Genomic DNA, 16,651 nt, shown 5'->3' on the forward strand with positions numbered 1-16,651 from the left:
TTCTATTCTGTCATATTCTATTATAGTCTATTCAATTATATTCTGTCCTGTTCTATTTTATTATATTCTGTCCTATTCTATTCTACTCTATTCTGTCCTACTTTATTCTGTCCTGTTCTATTCTGTCCTATTAAATTATATTCTGTCCTATTCCATTCTACTCTATTCTATTCTGTCCTATTCTATTCTACTCTATTCTGTCATATTCCATTCTATTCTGTCCTATTCCATTCTACTCTACTCTATTCTGTCCTACTTTATTCTGTCCTGTTCTATTCTATTCTGTCCTATTAAATTCTATTCTGTCTTATTCCATTCTATTCTACTCTATTCTGTCCTATTCTTTTTTATTCTCTCCTATTCCATTCTACTCTATTCTATTCTGTCCTATTCTACTCTATTATATTCTGTCCTATTCCATTCTATTCTGTCCTATTCCATTATACTCTATTCTATTCTGTCCTATTCTATTCTACTCTATTCTGTCCTATTCCAATTATATTCTGTCGTATTCCATTCTACTCTATTCTATTCTGTCCTATTCTATTCTATTCTATTCTGTCCTATTCTATTCTATTCTATTCTGTCCTATTCTTTTTATTCTCTCCTATTCTTTTGATTTCTGTCCTATTCTATTCTATTATATTCTAGTATGTCCTATTATATTATATGATATTTTATTCGATTCTATCCTGTCCTATTCTATTCTGTCCTATTCTATTCTGTCCTATTCTGTCCTATTATATCCTATTATATTATATTCCTATTATAGTCTAGTCATGATGTCTATGGGATTCAGTCAGTCAGCTGTAGTGGTAGTCACGAGGTCTATGGGATTCAGTCAGTCAGCTGTAGTGGTAGTCACGAGGTCTATGGGATTCAGTCAGTCAGCTGTAGTGGTAGTCATGAGGTCTATGGGATTCAGTCAGTCAGCTGTAGTGGGAGTCATGAGGTATATGGGATTCAGTCTGTCAGCTGTAGTGGCAGTCATGATGTCTATGGGATTCAGTCTGTCAGCTGTAGTGGCAGTCATGATGTCTATGGGATTCAGTCAGTCAGCTGTAGTGGTAGTCATGAGGTCTATGGGATTCAGTCAGTCAGCTGTAGTGGTAGTCAGTAGGTCTGTGGGATTCAGTCAGTCAGCTGTAGTGGCAGTCATGAGGTCTATGGTTTATTGGTTTCTTTGTTAAGCTATGTCGTCATGTTAGTGTGTGTGTGTGTGTGTGTGTGTGTGTGTGTGTGTGTGTGTGTGTGTGAGAGAGAGACAGAGCAAGTATTCTGTCATCTCTCTCTCTGGCCTTGTTTCTACGTATGATTCACATTGGTTTGGCCATCTCCTGATGATTCAACCACATACACACACACACACACACACACACACACACACACACACACACACACACACACACACACACACACACACACACACACACACACACACACACACACACACACACACACACATCATTCAGGACCCACCATTCACAGGGTTGTCTCACTGGGACATCGTCTGGGTAATTATCACTACCACTGCCCTTGTTGGTCCTTAAAAGGTAAAACCATTACAAGGAGAGACATGTTCAATAGTTAGTTAGTCACATGTAATGTACTACTACTACTAATAATACATATACCAAATTATAGATTTGTGAGACTGAATGGCTAATGAATTGAATCTATAGGATTTAGTATAACGTGCAATCAAACATTCAAAGAAGCACATACAGTACCAGCCAAAAGTTAGGACACACCTACTCATTCAAGGGCAAGGGCTAATTTGAAGAATCTCAAATATACAACATATTTTGATTTGTTTAACACTTTTTTTGGTTACTACATGATTCCATGTCTGTTATTTCATTGTTTTTACATCTTCAGTATTATTCTATTTAGAATATAGTCAAGATAAAGAAAACCTTGTAATGAGGAGGTGTGTCCAACCTTTTGACTGCTACTGTGGCTTTCTGAAACCAATCCAAAAACCTGGTTTCGATTCACCAACAGCACAAACATGTCTTCATCAGGATATGATTAAAATATGGAACACCCCAGACACAGACAGAGACATCCAAAGACATTTAGAAGTCACCTTGCCATGAAAGGAGAAAACATAATGTAGTTAGTTAACTGTTTATTAGATGGAGGATGAAATGCAATTGGATGTTAGACACATTCCAACAATGACTGGCATGTTGTTGATTTGTGAGGGACTCACTCACTCCCCCATCGTCCCCGACGAAGTCTGGTGATTGACAGCTAATTTGTCTGAGGCAGATTAGAATGCAGCCGAGGACAATATTCTGAAATGGAACCCAATCCCGAGGAATGTTCTATCTGAGAATTCTAATTCCGTGGCGTTCCATTATACTCTACTGGCTAAACAGAGGACAAAATGAGGAATGTTCTATCTGAGAATTCTAATTCCGTTGCGTTCCATTATGCTCTACTGGCTAAACAGAGGACAAAAATGGATGTTGATGGAGGTGGAAGAGGTTGATTGGTGGAAATTCTCAAGTTATTATAAAAAGACAATAGTTAGATAAAGTAGTATGAGTTGTGACACTTTAATGGAAATATCTAGCGTAATGTGAGCTAAACATATATAAACATATCTACAAGTCAATATTTATATATTTTTATTTTATATTTAACCTTTATTTAACAACAAATAATTATTTACAATGACTGCCTGACGGCCAGAACTGTTGTTCTCTCTGTCTGAACCCCGTGATTCAATTCAACTGTTGTTCTCTCTGTCTGAACCCCGTGATTCAATTCAACTGTTGTTCTCTCTGTCTGAACCCCGTGATTCAATTCAACTGTTGTTCTCTCTGTCTGAACCCCGTGATTCAATTCAACTGTTGTTCTCTCTGTCTGAACCCCGTGATTCAATTCAACTGTTGTTCTCTCTGTCTGAACCCCGTGATTCAATTCAACTGTTGTTCTCTCTGTCTGAACCCCGTGATTCAATTCAACTGTTGTTCTCTCTGTCTGAACCCCGTGATTCAATTCAACTGTTGTTCGGTCCTCTTTTCCACTCCTCCTTGTCTCCCAGCAACATGGGTTGATTAGTGGTGAAAAAACATGAGCTGTAATTACATGGTGTGTGTGTGTAAACGTGAGCTGTAATTACATGGTGTGTGTGTGTGTGTGTGTGTGTAAACGTGAGCTGTTATAACATGGTGTGTGTGTGTAAACGTGAGCTGTAATTACATGGTGTGTGTGTGTGTGTGTGTGTAAACGTGAGCTGTTATAACATGGTGTGTGTGTGTGTAAACGTGAGCTGTTATAACATGGTGTGTGTGTGTGTAAACGTGAGCTGTAATTACATGGTGTGTGTGTGTGTAAACGTGAGCTGTTATAACATGGTGTGTAAACGTGAGCTGTAATTACATGGTGTACTTTAGCTGCTCTGTCTCTGTAAGTGTGTGTGTGTAAACGTGAGCTGTAATTACATGGTGTGTGTGTGTGTAAACGTGAGCTGTTATAACATGGTGTGTAAACGTGAGCTGTAATTACATGGTGTACTTTAGCTGCTCTGTCTCTGTCAGACCCAATAAAGCATCTGGGAGGGGAGGAGTACACATGGCTCCTACTACAGGGTGTTACATATTTAACTGTCCCCTAGTGACCCACTTCCTGGGGGTTTCTGTGTGATTCATGGTTCCTCATTGCCAGCTGTGGTGGAGGAGTGGAGGAGTGGAGAGGTTGATTAATGAAAGAGAGGAGGGGTGGAGGAATGGATGTAGAGAGAGAAAGGAGAGGAGAGAAGGAGAGGAGGAGAGGAGGAGAGGAGGAGATGAGGAGAGGAAGTAGAGAGGGAAAGGAGAGTTGGACAGAGGAGAGGGGGAGAGGAGGAGAGGAGGAGAGTTGGAGAGGAGGAGAGGAGGAGAGGAAGTAGCGAGGGAAAGGAGAGTTGGACAGAGGAGAGGGGGAGAGGAGGAGAGGAGGAGAGGAGGAGAGTTGGAGAGGAATAGAGGAAGTAGAGAGAGAAAGGAGAGTTGGAGAAGAGGAGAGGAGGAGAAGAGGAGAGGAGAAGAGGAGGAGAGTTGGAGAGGAGGAGAGGAGGAGAGTTGGAGAGGAAGTAGAGAGGGAAAGGAGAGTTGGAGAAGAGGAGATTAGGAGAGGAGGAGAGTTGGAGAGGAGGAGAGGAGGAGAGGAAGTAGGGAGGGAAAGGAGAGTTGGACAGAGGAGAGGAGGAGAGGAGGAGAGGAAGTAGAGAGGGAAAGGAGAGTTGGACCGAGGAGAGGAGGAGAGGAGGAGAGTTGGAGAGGAGGAGAGGAGGAGAGGAGGAGAGGAGGAGAGGAAGTAGAGAGGGAAAGGAGAGTTGGAGAGGAGGAGAGGAAGTAGAGAGGGAAAGGAGAGTTTGAGAGGAGGAGAGGAGGAGAGGAAGTAGAGAGGGAAAGGAGAGTTGAAGAGAGGAAAGGAGGAGAGGAGGAGAGGAGGAGAGGAGGAGAGTTGGAGAGGAGGAGAGGAAGTAGAGAGGGAAAGGAGAGTTGGAGAGAGGAGGAGTGGATGGGGTAGATGAGTGAAAGAGTGAAGAGATTGATGTGTGGAGGATGGGTGGAAGGGTGAAGGGAGAGAAGGAAGGTGGAGGTGTAGAGAGGTTGAGCGATGGAGAGAGGGAGTGATAAAGGACAGCAGAAGGTGATTGATCCTGTCTGGGTTGGATCCTGTCTGGTCTGGCTGCCCTGGTTGTTCTCATGTTTCACATGTTTCTGGAGTTCAGCCTGTTTCCTTGGAGACCAGTTGCTCTTGACCTTTCACTTCCCTGTAATGTAACTCTGATGCCTCTAGGTCACATGTTCAGTGTCCGTCCCAATTGGCACCCTGTTCCCTATATAGTGCACTACTTTTGACCAGAGCCCATTGCGTCGAAAGTAGTGCACTATATTGGGAATATGGTGCCAATTGGGACTAACACTTCTCAGAAAAACTCAGTGCCCCTTTACAAGTGAGAGGAGACAAAACATTCCATCATAACACCGAGTCATGGATGGGTGGAGGACGTGAGGAGTAGAAGTTCCAAAAGAGGAGGGCTGAGGAAAAGGAGAGATGGAGAAAGGAGAGAGGAGAGGAGGAGAGGAGGAGAGATGAAGACAGGAGAGCGGAGAGGAGGAGAGAAGGAGAGATGGAGAAGAGAGAGGAGATGAGGAGAGGAGGAGAGATGGAGAGGAGGAAAGAGGAGAGGAGGAGAGGAGGAGAGATGGAGAAAGGAGAGCGGAGAGAAGGAGAGGAGGAGAGATGGAGAGGAGGAGAGAGGAGAGGAGGGGAGGAGAGAGGAGGAGGAGAGATGGAGAGGAGGAGAGGAGGAGAGATGGAGAGGAGGAGAGGTGGAGAGGAGGAGAGGAGGAGAGAGGATAGCTGGAGAAAGGAGAGCGGAGAGGAGGAGAGATGGAGAGGAGGAGAGAGGAGAGATGTAGAGATGGAGAGATGGATAGATGGAGAGGAGGAGAGAGGAGAGGAGGAGAGATGGAGAGGGGGAGAGATGGAGAGGAGGAGAGAGGAGAGGAGGAGAGATGGAGAGGGGGAGAGATGGCGAGGAGGAGAGATGGAGAGGAGGAGAGATGGCGAGGAGAGATGGAGAGGAGGAGAGATGGAGAGGAGGAGAGGTGGAGAGGAGGAGAGAGGAGAGGAGGAGAGATGGAGAGATGGAGAGGAGGAGAGAGGAGAGAGGAGAGGAGGAGAGATGGAGAGGAGGAGAGGAGGAGAGATGGCGAGGAGGAGAGATGGAGAGGAGGAGAGATGGCAAGGAGGAGAGATGGAGAAAGGAGGATTGGGTGGAAGAGAGTAGAAAAGAGGAGTGGAATAGTGAAAGGAAAGGAAGTTTGAAGGAGAGGAGGAGAGATGGAGAGGAGGAGAGATGGAGAGGAGGAGAGGAGGAGAGATGGAGAGGAGGAGAGGTGGAGAGGAGGAGAGAGGAGAGGAGGAGAGAGGATAGATGGAGAGGAGGAGAGATGGAGAGAGGAGGAGAGATGGAGAAAGGAGGATTGGGTGGAAGAGAGTAGAAAAGAGGAGTGGAATAGTGAAAGGAAAGGAAGTGTGAAGGAGAGATGGAGAGAAGGAGAGATGGAGAGGAGAGAGGAGAGGAGGAGAGGAGGAGAGATGGAGAGTAGAAAAGAGGAGTGGATGGGGTAGATGAGTGAAAGAGTGAAGAGATTGATGTGTGGAGGATGGGTGGAAGGGTGAAGGGAGAGAAGGAAGGTGGAGGTGTAGAGAGGTTGAGCGATGGAGAGAGGGAGTGATAAAGGACAGCAGAAGGTGATTGATCCTGTCTGGGTTGGATCCTGTCTGGTCTGGCTGCCCTGGTTGTTCTCATGTTTCACATGTTTCTGGAGTTCAGCCTGTTTCCTTGGAGACCAGTTGCTCTTGACCTTTCACTTCCCTGTAATGTAACTCTGATGCCTCTAGGTCACATGTTCAGTGTCCGTCCCAATTGGCACCCTGTTCCCTATATAGTGCACTACTTTTGACCAGAGCCCATTGCGTCGAATGAGGAGTAGAAGTTCCAAAAGAGGAGGGCTGAGGAAAAGGAGAGATGGAGAAAGGAGAGAGGAGAGGAGGAGAGGAGGAGAGATGAAGACAGGAGAGCGGAGAGGAGGAGAGAAGGAGAGATGGAGAAGAGAGAGGAGATGAGGAGAGGAGGAGAGATGGAGAGGAGGAAAGAGGAGAGGAGGAGAGGAGGAGAGATGGAGAAAGGAGAGCGGAGAGAAGGAGAGGAGGAGAGATGGAGAGGAGGAGAGAGGAGAGGAGGGGAGGAGAGAGGAGGAGGAGAGATGGAGAGGAGGAGAGGAGGAGAGATGGAGAGGAGGAGAGGTGGAGAGGAGGAGAGGAGGAGAGAGTGAAAGAGAGAAAGGAAGTTTGATGGCGAGGAGAGATGGAGAGGAGGAGAGATGGAGAGGAGGAGAGGTGGAGAGGAGGAGAGAGGAGAGGAGGAGAGATGGAGAGATGGAGAGGAGGAGAGAGGAGAGAGGAGAGGAGGAGAGATGGAGAGGAGGAGAGGAGGAGAGATGGCGAGGAGGAGAGATGGAGAGGAGGAGAGAGGCAAGGAGGAGAGATGGAGAAAGGAGGATTGGGTGGAAGAGAGTAGAAAAGAGGAGTGGAATAGTGAAAGGAAAGGAAGTTTGAAGGAGAGGAGGAGAGATGGAGAGGAGGAGAGATGGAGAGGAGGAGAGGAGGAGAGATGGAGAGGAGGAGAGGTGGAGAGGAGGAGAGAGGAGAGGAGGAGAGAGGATAGATGGAGAGGAGGAGAGATGGAGAGAGGAGGAGAGATGGAGAAAGGAGGATTGGGTGGAAGAGAGTAGAAAAGAGGAGTGGAATAGTGAAAGGAAAGGAAGTGTGAAGGAGAGATGGAGAGAAGGAGAGATGGAGAGGAGAGAGGAGAGGAGGAGAGGAGGAGAGATGGAGAGTAGAAAAGAGGAGTGGAATAGTGAAAGGAAAGGAAGTGTGAAGGAGAGATAGGAAAACTCCAGACCACCTTTAAACACAGACAAATGATCCTTCATGAACTCAGACCAGGTCTGCACACCACAAGACTGTGTTAGCCCATTGAGCTTAAAGCCTAGATATGTACGTTCTGGGAGCTAAGAAACTGATTTACGATCAGTTTAGCCTTTTAGATCACAATGAATGAGATGAAATGAACGGCGAAGGGACCTGACCCTAGATCAGCACTCCTACTCTGAGACGCTTCATTGATATGGGCCCAGGTCTCAGGCAAGGTTAATCATCACATGAGTGTAGGTAGCTGAGGCTAATCAGACAGCATATCGTGGAGACAGAATTACACTGACAGGCCCTGTCCTGAAAGACACCCTATTCCCTACATAGTGCACTGCTTTTTCCCTGGGTCCATAGGGGACTGTGCAGGGGACAGGGTGCCATGTGACACACAGAGACATATAGTATTGCCTCTCTGCTAATGAGAAATACATTCAAGTCCAGCGTGGGAATAAACAGAAAATGAGTTTGACACTTTCATGATTTTACCAGAGAGATACTACAGGCTTCAAAGGGTTGGAACACACTGTTCCCCTGGGGAAGAAGCACATGGACACAGAGTGATGCACACACACTCACACACACACACATATACACACACACACATACATACACACACACACACACACACACACACACACACACACACACACACACACACACACACACACACACACACACACACACACACACACACACACACACACACACACACACACACACACACACACATATATACACACACACACACACACACACACACACACACACACACACACACACACACACACACACACACACACACACACACACACACATATACACACACACACACACACACACACACACACACACACACACACACACATACACACACACACACACACACACACACACACACACACAGACACACACACACACACACACACCCACACACACACACACACACACCCTGTGAATCAACAAGAGCTTCCCTTTGTAACAAATTCTTCTTTATAAACAACAACTATCACCAGCTATAAAACTATGCTTAGTGCTTAGTGTGTGTGTGTTGCCAGGACAGCATGTAGTTAAAACCAAAGTAGTCCTGCTAGTCTGCAGGTGTGGGTGTAGCTGGAGGCGTGTCCAACTCCAGGTGCCGTCTTGGACGAGGAGGAGAGTCTAGTGTTGCCTGCTACCAAGAGGGATTCCAGGCCTCTGTTCTTCCATCTCACTGCTCTGGTTGAGTTGAGACGTTGTGTAGTTCACAGCTTTCCATTTCCATTGGCCCTTTTGGAGTTCTGTTGGATTATTGACTTGAACCTGGACATTCACACCTGCTGCCGTGCCCTTGAACAAGGCACTTAACCTTAAACACTCCTGGGCCACTGTACAACGGCGACCCTGGCCGTGACCCCACTCCCTGAATATGTGTGTAACAGGATGAATATGTAATTATCATTATTGTTATTATTATTATAAATACTCAGACAAGGTTCAGGTTTTCATTTATATTGTGGATTTGCCCTTTGGACTTTTGGTTCTGACAGGTCATGGTTGATTATGGAGTCATAATGTCGTTGCCTATGCACTTATTCCTGACCATACACCCTTACCACAGCGACCAAGTTCCCCCCGACTATAAATACCAGCAAGCTGGTGCTTTATGGACGTTTGCTACAACTGGCATTAGGAGGGAAAGTTCTACAGTATTACTGAAGCAATCATCTATTTCCTGTTTTGTTAAATGACAGCAACGTTCATTCTAGAAACATTGTCTGCATCCCAAACACCCCCCCATTCCCTTTAGAGTGAAACAGTTTTTAACAGGGCCCATATGGAATAGAGTTCCATTTGTGAAGCTTCCAAAGACCCTTGTGACCTCTGACAGAAGACAGTGATGTCTGAGAGTGACTCAATACTGACTGGAGGGAAACAGGAAGTAGAGTGGAAATAATAGTCTCCAATGAATGTGTTTTTTAACAGATTCAAATCAAGTCTAAATCATTGGGCAGACTCCTCCTCTAATGGTATTATCTGGTTGGTATCCAGACTCCTACTCTAATGGTATTATCTGGTTGGTATCCAGAATCCTCCTCTAATGGTATTATCTGGTTGGTATCCAGACTCTAATGGTATTATCTGGTTGGTATCCAGACTCCTCCTCTAATGGTATTATCTGGTTGGTATCCAGACTCCTCCTCTAATGGTATTATCTGGTTGGTATCCAGAATCCTCCTCTAATGGTATTATCTGGTTGGTATCCAGACTCCGATACTATGGATCTTGTTTTTCTCCTCTTACCATCTGTCTTCCCTCTGCCTCGTCTCTTTCTCTCTCTCTCTCTCTCTGTCTCTCTCTCTCTCTCTCTCTCTCTCTCTCTCTCTCTCTCTCTCTCTGTCTCTCTCTCCCTCTCTCTCCCTCTCTCTCCGTCTCTCTCCGTCTCTCTCTCTCTCTCTCTCTCTCTCTCTCTCTCTCTCTCTCTCTCTCTCTCTCTCTCTCTCCCTCCAGCCAGTGGAATGGAAGTTGTCTGCCACCACTCAGCTATGTGTCTGTCAGATTCCAGTTAGTTTCTAGCTATTAGAAACTAGAGTTTAGCAGATAAGATGGAGCTGATACAGGGCCTGGTTACTGTTATCTCTATCCTACACCTGTCACACACACACACACACACACACACACACACACACACACACACACACACACACACACACACACACACACACACACACACACACACACACAGTCAGACACACAGACCCAGAGTGACTGCCTCTCTCTCCTGCCAGCAGATGCAGCCTGATAACAAGTGCTGGACATGTATGGTAATCAAAACATTCATGGCTGAAACACTTTGTGTGAGACTGGCGGTTGTGTGTGTGTGTGTGTGTGTGTGTGTGTGTGTGTGTGTGTGTGTTCATATGTGTGCAAACGCTTGTCAGTGTGTGTGTGTGTATGTGTGTTTGTACAGTATGAGTGTGTGTGCGCTGAATGTCTGTCTCTCTCTCTGTCAGTTTGTGTCAGTGTGTGTGTGTGTGTGTGTGTGTGTGTGTGTGTGTGCTAACATTCCTCAGTGTGTGTGTTCATATATGTGCAAAATCCTGTCAGTGTGTGTGTGTGTGTGTGTGTGTGTGTGTGTTTGTACAGTATGAGTGTGTGTGCGCTGAATGTCTGTCTCTCTCTCTGTCAGTTTGTGTCAGTGTGTGTGTGTGTGTGTGTGTGTGTGTGCTAACATTCCTCAGTGTGTGTGTTCATATATGTGCAAAATCTTGTCAGTGTGTGTGTGTGTGTGTGTGTGTGTGTGTGTGTGTGTGTGTGTGTGTGTGTGTGTGTGTGTGTGTGTGTGTGTGTGTGTGTGTTTGTACAGTTTGAGTGTGTGTGCGCTGAATGTCTGTCTCTCTCTCTGTCAGTTTGTGTGTGTGTGTGTGTGTGTGTGTGTGTGTGTGTGTGTGTGTGTTTAGGTTGTCACTGCATGGTGGCCCTGGTGACCCAGCCAGACTGTTGAATAAATAACAGCAGATAATAAAGGTCTTTCACACACTCCAACACTGACAGCATGAAAAGACCAGCCCAACACCGAGACAGGGAGGGAAAGAGATGGGGGAGGGGAGAGAGGACAGTCAACGACACTTTTCTAGTGTCTATCCTCAATCTAGGACATTATAAAAAAGCAGGAAATAAACAGTACCAGTCAAACGTTTGGACTCACCTACTCATTCAAGTGTTTTTCTTTATTTTAATTATTTTCTACATTCTAGAATTTTTTGGCAACAATGCAAAGCGTTATGTTTGGCGTAAAAGCAACACAGCTCATCACCCTGAACACACCATTCCCACAGTCAAACATGGTGGTGGCAGCATCATGGTTTGGGCCTGCTTTTCTTCAGCAGGGACAGGGAAGATGGTTAAAATTGATGGGAAGATGGATGGAGCCAAATACAGGACCATTCTGGAAGAAAACCTGATGGAGTCTGCAAAAGACCTGAGACTGGGACGGAGATTTGTCTTCCAACAAGACAATGATGCAAAACATAAAGCAAAATCTACATTGGAATGGTTCAGTACAGTATGAGTGTGTGTGCGCTGAATGTCTGTCTCTCTCTCTGTCAGTTTGTGTCAGTGTGTGTGTGTGTGTGTGTGTGTGTGTGCTAACATTCCTCAGTGTGTGTGTTCATATATATGTGCATTCATATATGTGCAAAATCTTGTCAGTGTGTGTGTGTGTGTGTGTGTGTGTGTGTGTGTGTGTGTGTGTGTGTGTGTGTGTGTGTGTGTGTGTTTGTACAGTTTGAGTGTGTGTGCGCTGAATGTCTGTCTCTCTCTCTGTCAGTTTGTGTGTGTGTGTGTGTGTGTGTGTGTGTGTGTGTGTGTGTGTGTGTGTGTGTTTAGGTTGTCACTGCATGGTGGCCCTGGTGACCCAGCCAGACTGTTGAATAAATAACAGCAGATAATAAAGGTCTTTCACACACTCCAACACTGACAGCATGAAAAGACCAGCCCAACACCGAGACAGGGAGGGAAAGAGATGGGGGAGGGGAGAGAGGACAGTCAACGACACTTTTCTAGTGTCTATCCTCAATCTAGGACATTATAAAAAAGCAGGAAATAAACAGTACCAGTCAAACGTTTGGACTCACCTACTCATTCAAGTGTTTTTCTTTATTTTAACTATTTTCTACATTCTAGAATAGTAGTGAAGACATCAAAATAACGAAATAACACATATGGAGTCTAAAAAAAAAAGTATTATACAAATCTAAATATACAGTGCCTTGCGAAAGTATTCGGCCCCCTTGAACTTTGCGACCTTTTGCCACATTTCAGGCTTCAAACATAAAGATATAAAACTGTATTTTTTTGTGAAGAATCAACAACAAGTGGGACACAGTCATGAAGTGGAACGACATTTATTGGATATTTCAAACTTTTTTAACAAATTAAAAACTGAAAAATTGGGCGTGCAAAATTATTCAGCCCCTGAAGTGGCAAGTGACAAGAAGAAAGCCATTTCTTAAAGATATCCATAAAAAGTATTGTTTAAAGTTTGCCACAAGCCACCTGGGAGACACACCAAACATGTGGAAGAAGGTGCTCTGGTCAGATGAAACCAAAATTGAATTTTTTGGCAACAATGCAAAGCGTTATGTTTGGCGTAAAAGCAACACAGCTCATCACCCTGAACACACCATTCCCACAGTCAAACATGGTGGTGGCAGCATCATGGTTTGGGCCTGCTTTTCTTCAGCAGGGACAGGGAAGATGGTTAAAATTGATGGGAAGATGGATGGAGCCAAATACAGGACCATTCTGGAAGAAAACCTGATGGAGTCTGCAAAAGACCTGAGACTGGGACGGAGATTTGTCTTCCAACAAGACAATGATGCAAAACATAAAGCAAAATCTACATTGGAATGGTTCAAAAATAAACATATCCAGGTGTTAGAATGGCCAAGTCAAAGTCCAGACCTGAATCCAATCGAGAATCTGTGGAAAGAACTGAAAACTGCTGTTCACAAATGCTCTCCATCCAACCTCACTGAGCTCGAGCTGTTTTGCAAGGAGGAATGGGAAAAAATTTCAGTCTCTCGATGTGCAAAACTGATAGAGACATACCCCAAGCGATTTACAGCTGTAATCGCAGCAAAAGGTGGCGCTACAAAGTATTAACTTAAGGGGGCTGAATAATTTTGCACGCCCAATTTTTCAGTTTTTGATTTGTTAAAAAAGTTTGACATTTCCAATAAATGTCGTTCCACTTCATGATTGTGTCCCACTTGTTGTTGATTCTTCACAAAAAAATACAGTTTTATATCTTTATGTTTGAAGCCTGAAATGTGGCAAAAGGTCGCAAAGTTCAAGGGGGCCGAATACTTTCGCAAGGCACTGTATTTACATTTTAGAGAATCTTCATAGTAGCCACCCTTTGCCCTGATGGCAGCTTTGCCCACTCTTGGCATTCTCTCAACCAGCTTCACGAGGAATGCTTTACCAACAGTCTTGAAGGAGTCCCCACATATGCTGAGCACTTGTTGGCTGCTCTTCACTCTGCGGTCCAACTCATCCCAAACCATTTCAATTGGTTGAGGTTTGGTAATGTGGATGCCAGGTCATCTGATGCAGCCCTTCATCACTCTCCTTCTTGGTCAAATAGCCCTTACAAAACCTGGAGGTGTGTTGGGTCATTGCCCTGATGATGATAGTCCCATTAAGCACAAACCAGATGGGATGGCGTATCATTGCACAATGCTGTGGTGGCCATGCTGGTTAAGTGTGCATTGAAATCTAAATAAATCACAGACAGTGTCACCAGCAAAGCACCATTACACCTCCTCCTCCGTGCTTCACGGTGGGAACCACACATACGGAGATCATCCGTTCACCTACTGCATCTCACCATAAATCTCAAATTTGGACTCATCAGACCAAAGGACAGATTTCCACTGGTCTAATGTCCATTGCTTGTGTTTCTTGGCCCAAGCAAGTCTCTGCTTATTCTTGTCTTTTAGTAGTTATTTCTTTGCAGCAATTCAACCATGAAGGCCTGATTCACACGGTCTCCTCTGAACCGTGGATGTTGAGATCTCTCTGTTACTTGAACTCTGTGAAGCATTTATTTGTGCTGCAATGTGGGGTGCAGTTAACTCTAATGAACTTATCCTCTGTAGCAGAGGTAACTCTGGGTCTTCCGTTCCTGTGGCGGTCCTCATGAGAGACAGTTTCATCATAACGCTTGATGACTGCACTTAACGAAACTTGAAAAGTTTCTGACTGACCTTTATGTCTTCAAGTAATGATGGAGTGTTGTTTCTCTTTGCTTATTTGAGCTGTTCTTGCCATGATATGGACTTGGTATTTCACCAAATAGGGCTATCTTCTGTATACCACCCCTACCTTGTCACAACACACCTGATTGGCTCAAACGCATTAAGAAGGAAAAAATTCCACAAATTAACTTTTAACAAGGCACACCTGGTAATGAAAATTGCAGGTGACTACCTCATGAAGCTGGTTGAGAGAATGCCAAGAGTGTGCAAAGCTCCCATCAAGGCAAAGGGTGGCTACTATGAAGAATGTCTGCTAAGGATGTGTCTGACTAGAGAACCTGTCTTTCTGCTAAGGATGTGTCTGACTAGAGAACCTGTCTGCTAAGGATGTGTCTGACTAGAGAACCTGTCTGATAAGGATGTGTCTGACTAGAGAACCTGTCTGATAAGGTCTGTCTGAGTAGAGAACCTGTCTGTCTGATAAGGTCTGTCTGAGTAGAGAACCTGTCTGTCTGATAAGGTCTGTCTGAGTAGAGAACCTGTCTGATAAGGTCTGTCTGAGTAGAGAACCTGTCTGTCTGCTAAGGTCTGTCTGAGTAGAGAACCTGTCTGATAAGGATGTGTCTGACTAGAGAACCTGTCTGATAAGGTCTGTCTGAGTAGAGAACCTGTCTGTCTGCTAAGGATGTGTCTGACTAGAGAACCTGTCTGATAAGGTCTGTCTGAGTAGAGAACCTGTCTGTCTGCTAAGGTCTGTCTGAGTAGAGAACCTGTCTGATAAGGATGTGTCTGAGTAGAGAACCTGTCTGTCTGATAGGGATGTGTCTGACTAGAAATCCTGTCTGTCTGCAAAGGATGTGTCTGACTAGAGAACCTGTCTGATAAGGATGTGTCTGAGTAGAGAACCTGTCTGATAAGGTCTGTCTGAGTAGAGAACCTGTCTGTCTGATAAGGATGTGTCTGAGTAGAGAACCTGTCTGTCTGATAAGGATGTGTCTGAGTAGAGATCCTGTCTGTCTGATAAGGATGTGTCTGAGTAGAGATCCTGTCTGTCTGATAAGGATGTGTCTGAGTAGAGATCCTGTCTGTCTGATAAGGATGTGTCTGAGTAGAGATCACACTAAGTGTCACCGCAGTCCACTCTGTACCAGACATTCTCAGGGTCGCCATGACCCATGATGGTGGTTCTTCACAAATGATTAACACGCACGCACGCACACACACACACACACACACACACACACACACACACACACACACACACACACACACACACACACACATACACACACACACACTGAAGTGCTGAAGTGTTGCAGCCCTGTTTCTAAGTGTATTTCCCACTGTGCTAACCGGCACTCTGATTGCATGAATCAGGTGTAAGGCTCCCTCTTCTTTCTTTCTCCAGAACATAAAGGGTCTGTTCCACTTCTCAGACCCTGAATAGGACAGTAATAAGCATCATAATCACCCGCTATCTTCACCTGAGGAAAGAAAAAACTCAAGTAACTCAATTTAGACAAAAAAAAAAAAGACATTTTAATGAGTTGTTCCAGGTCTTTGAAACGTTAGTTTGAGCGATCGTACATTCATTTGAGCAGGAAAAAAGCTCAACGACAAACCCTTACATTCAGTAATGTCAGAAAGTTACAGCACGGCAGATGGTGAACGCATGTCAGACTGTTCAGACTGCAGGGTTTTATCAGAACAAATTACCCTCCACTTTTAAGAATACAATGAAACCAATTTGGAAACCCCTCATCATGACGTTTGTTAATTCCCCAATCACAATGACCCCATTCTATGACACCATTCCTCAGCAAATCCCGTGGTCCTGTGTGAGCCAGTCAGTAAGAGTGGGACAGTAGCCACACCATGCTTGTTGGGTTCAATTCCCTAAGTGATCATGTGCTTATAGAAAACGGATGCACTGCCTGCCCTTTAAGGGGGTTTTATGTGAAGGTGTTTGTGAACCGGAGTCTTTACGTAATAGAATGAGCCTGATGTTCTAGGAAGCACCGTAGAATCCTAGTGTGACATCAGAGGGCAGCTAATCAACAGGTCCATCAACAGGTCCAATCACATCCCCCACTCCTCTGGTCTGTAAAGAACAGCCATACTGTCTGTGTGTGTCTGCCCCCATTCAGCCACAGACATCTCATCTATCTATGTCCTAATTGGTATGAACAGTGACAGGCCAGAACATGATACACTTTAATAGACAAGTAAACCAATGCGTGTGTGTGTGTGTGTGTGTGTGTGTGTGTGTGTGTGTGTGTGTGTGTGTGTGTGTGTGTGTGTGTGTGTGTGTGTGTGTGTGTGTGTGTGTGTGTGCGTGCGTGCGTGCGTGCGAGTGTGCGTGTGTGTGTGTGTGTGTGTGTGTGTGTGTGTGTGTGTTTGTGTGTGTG

This window comes from Oncorhynchus clarkii, unplaced genomic scaffold, assembly GCF_045791955.1.
Source record: "Oncorhynchus clarkii lewisi isolate Uvic-CL-2024 unplaced genomic scaffold, UVic_Ocla_1.0 unplaced_contig_5650_pilon_pilon, whole genome shotgun sequence".
NCBI lineage: Eukaryota > Metazoa > Chordata > Actinopteri > Salmoniformes > Salmonidae > Oncorhynchus > Oncorhynchus clarkii.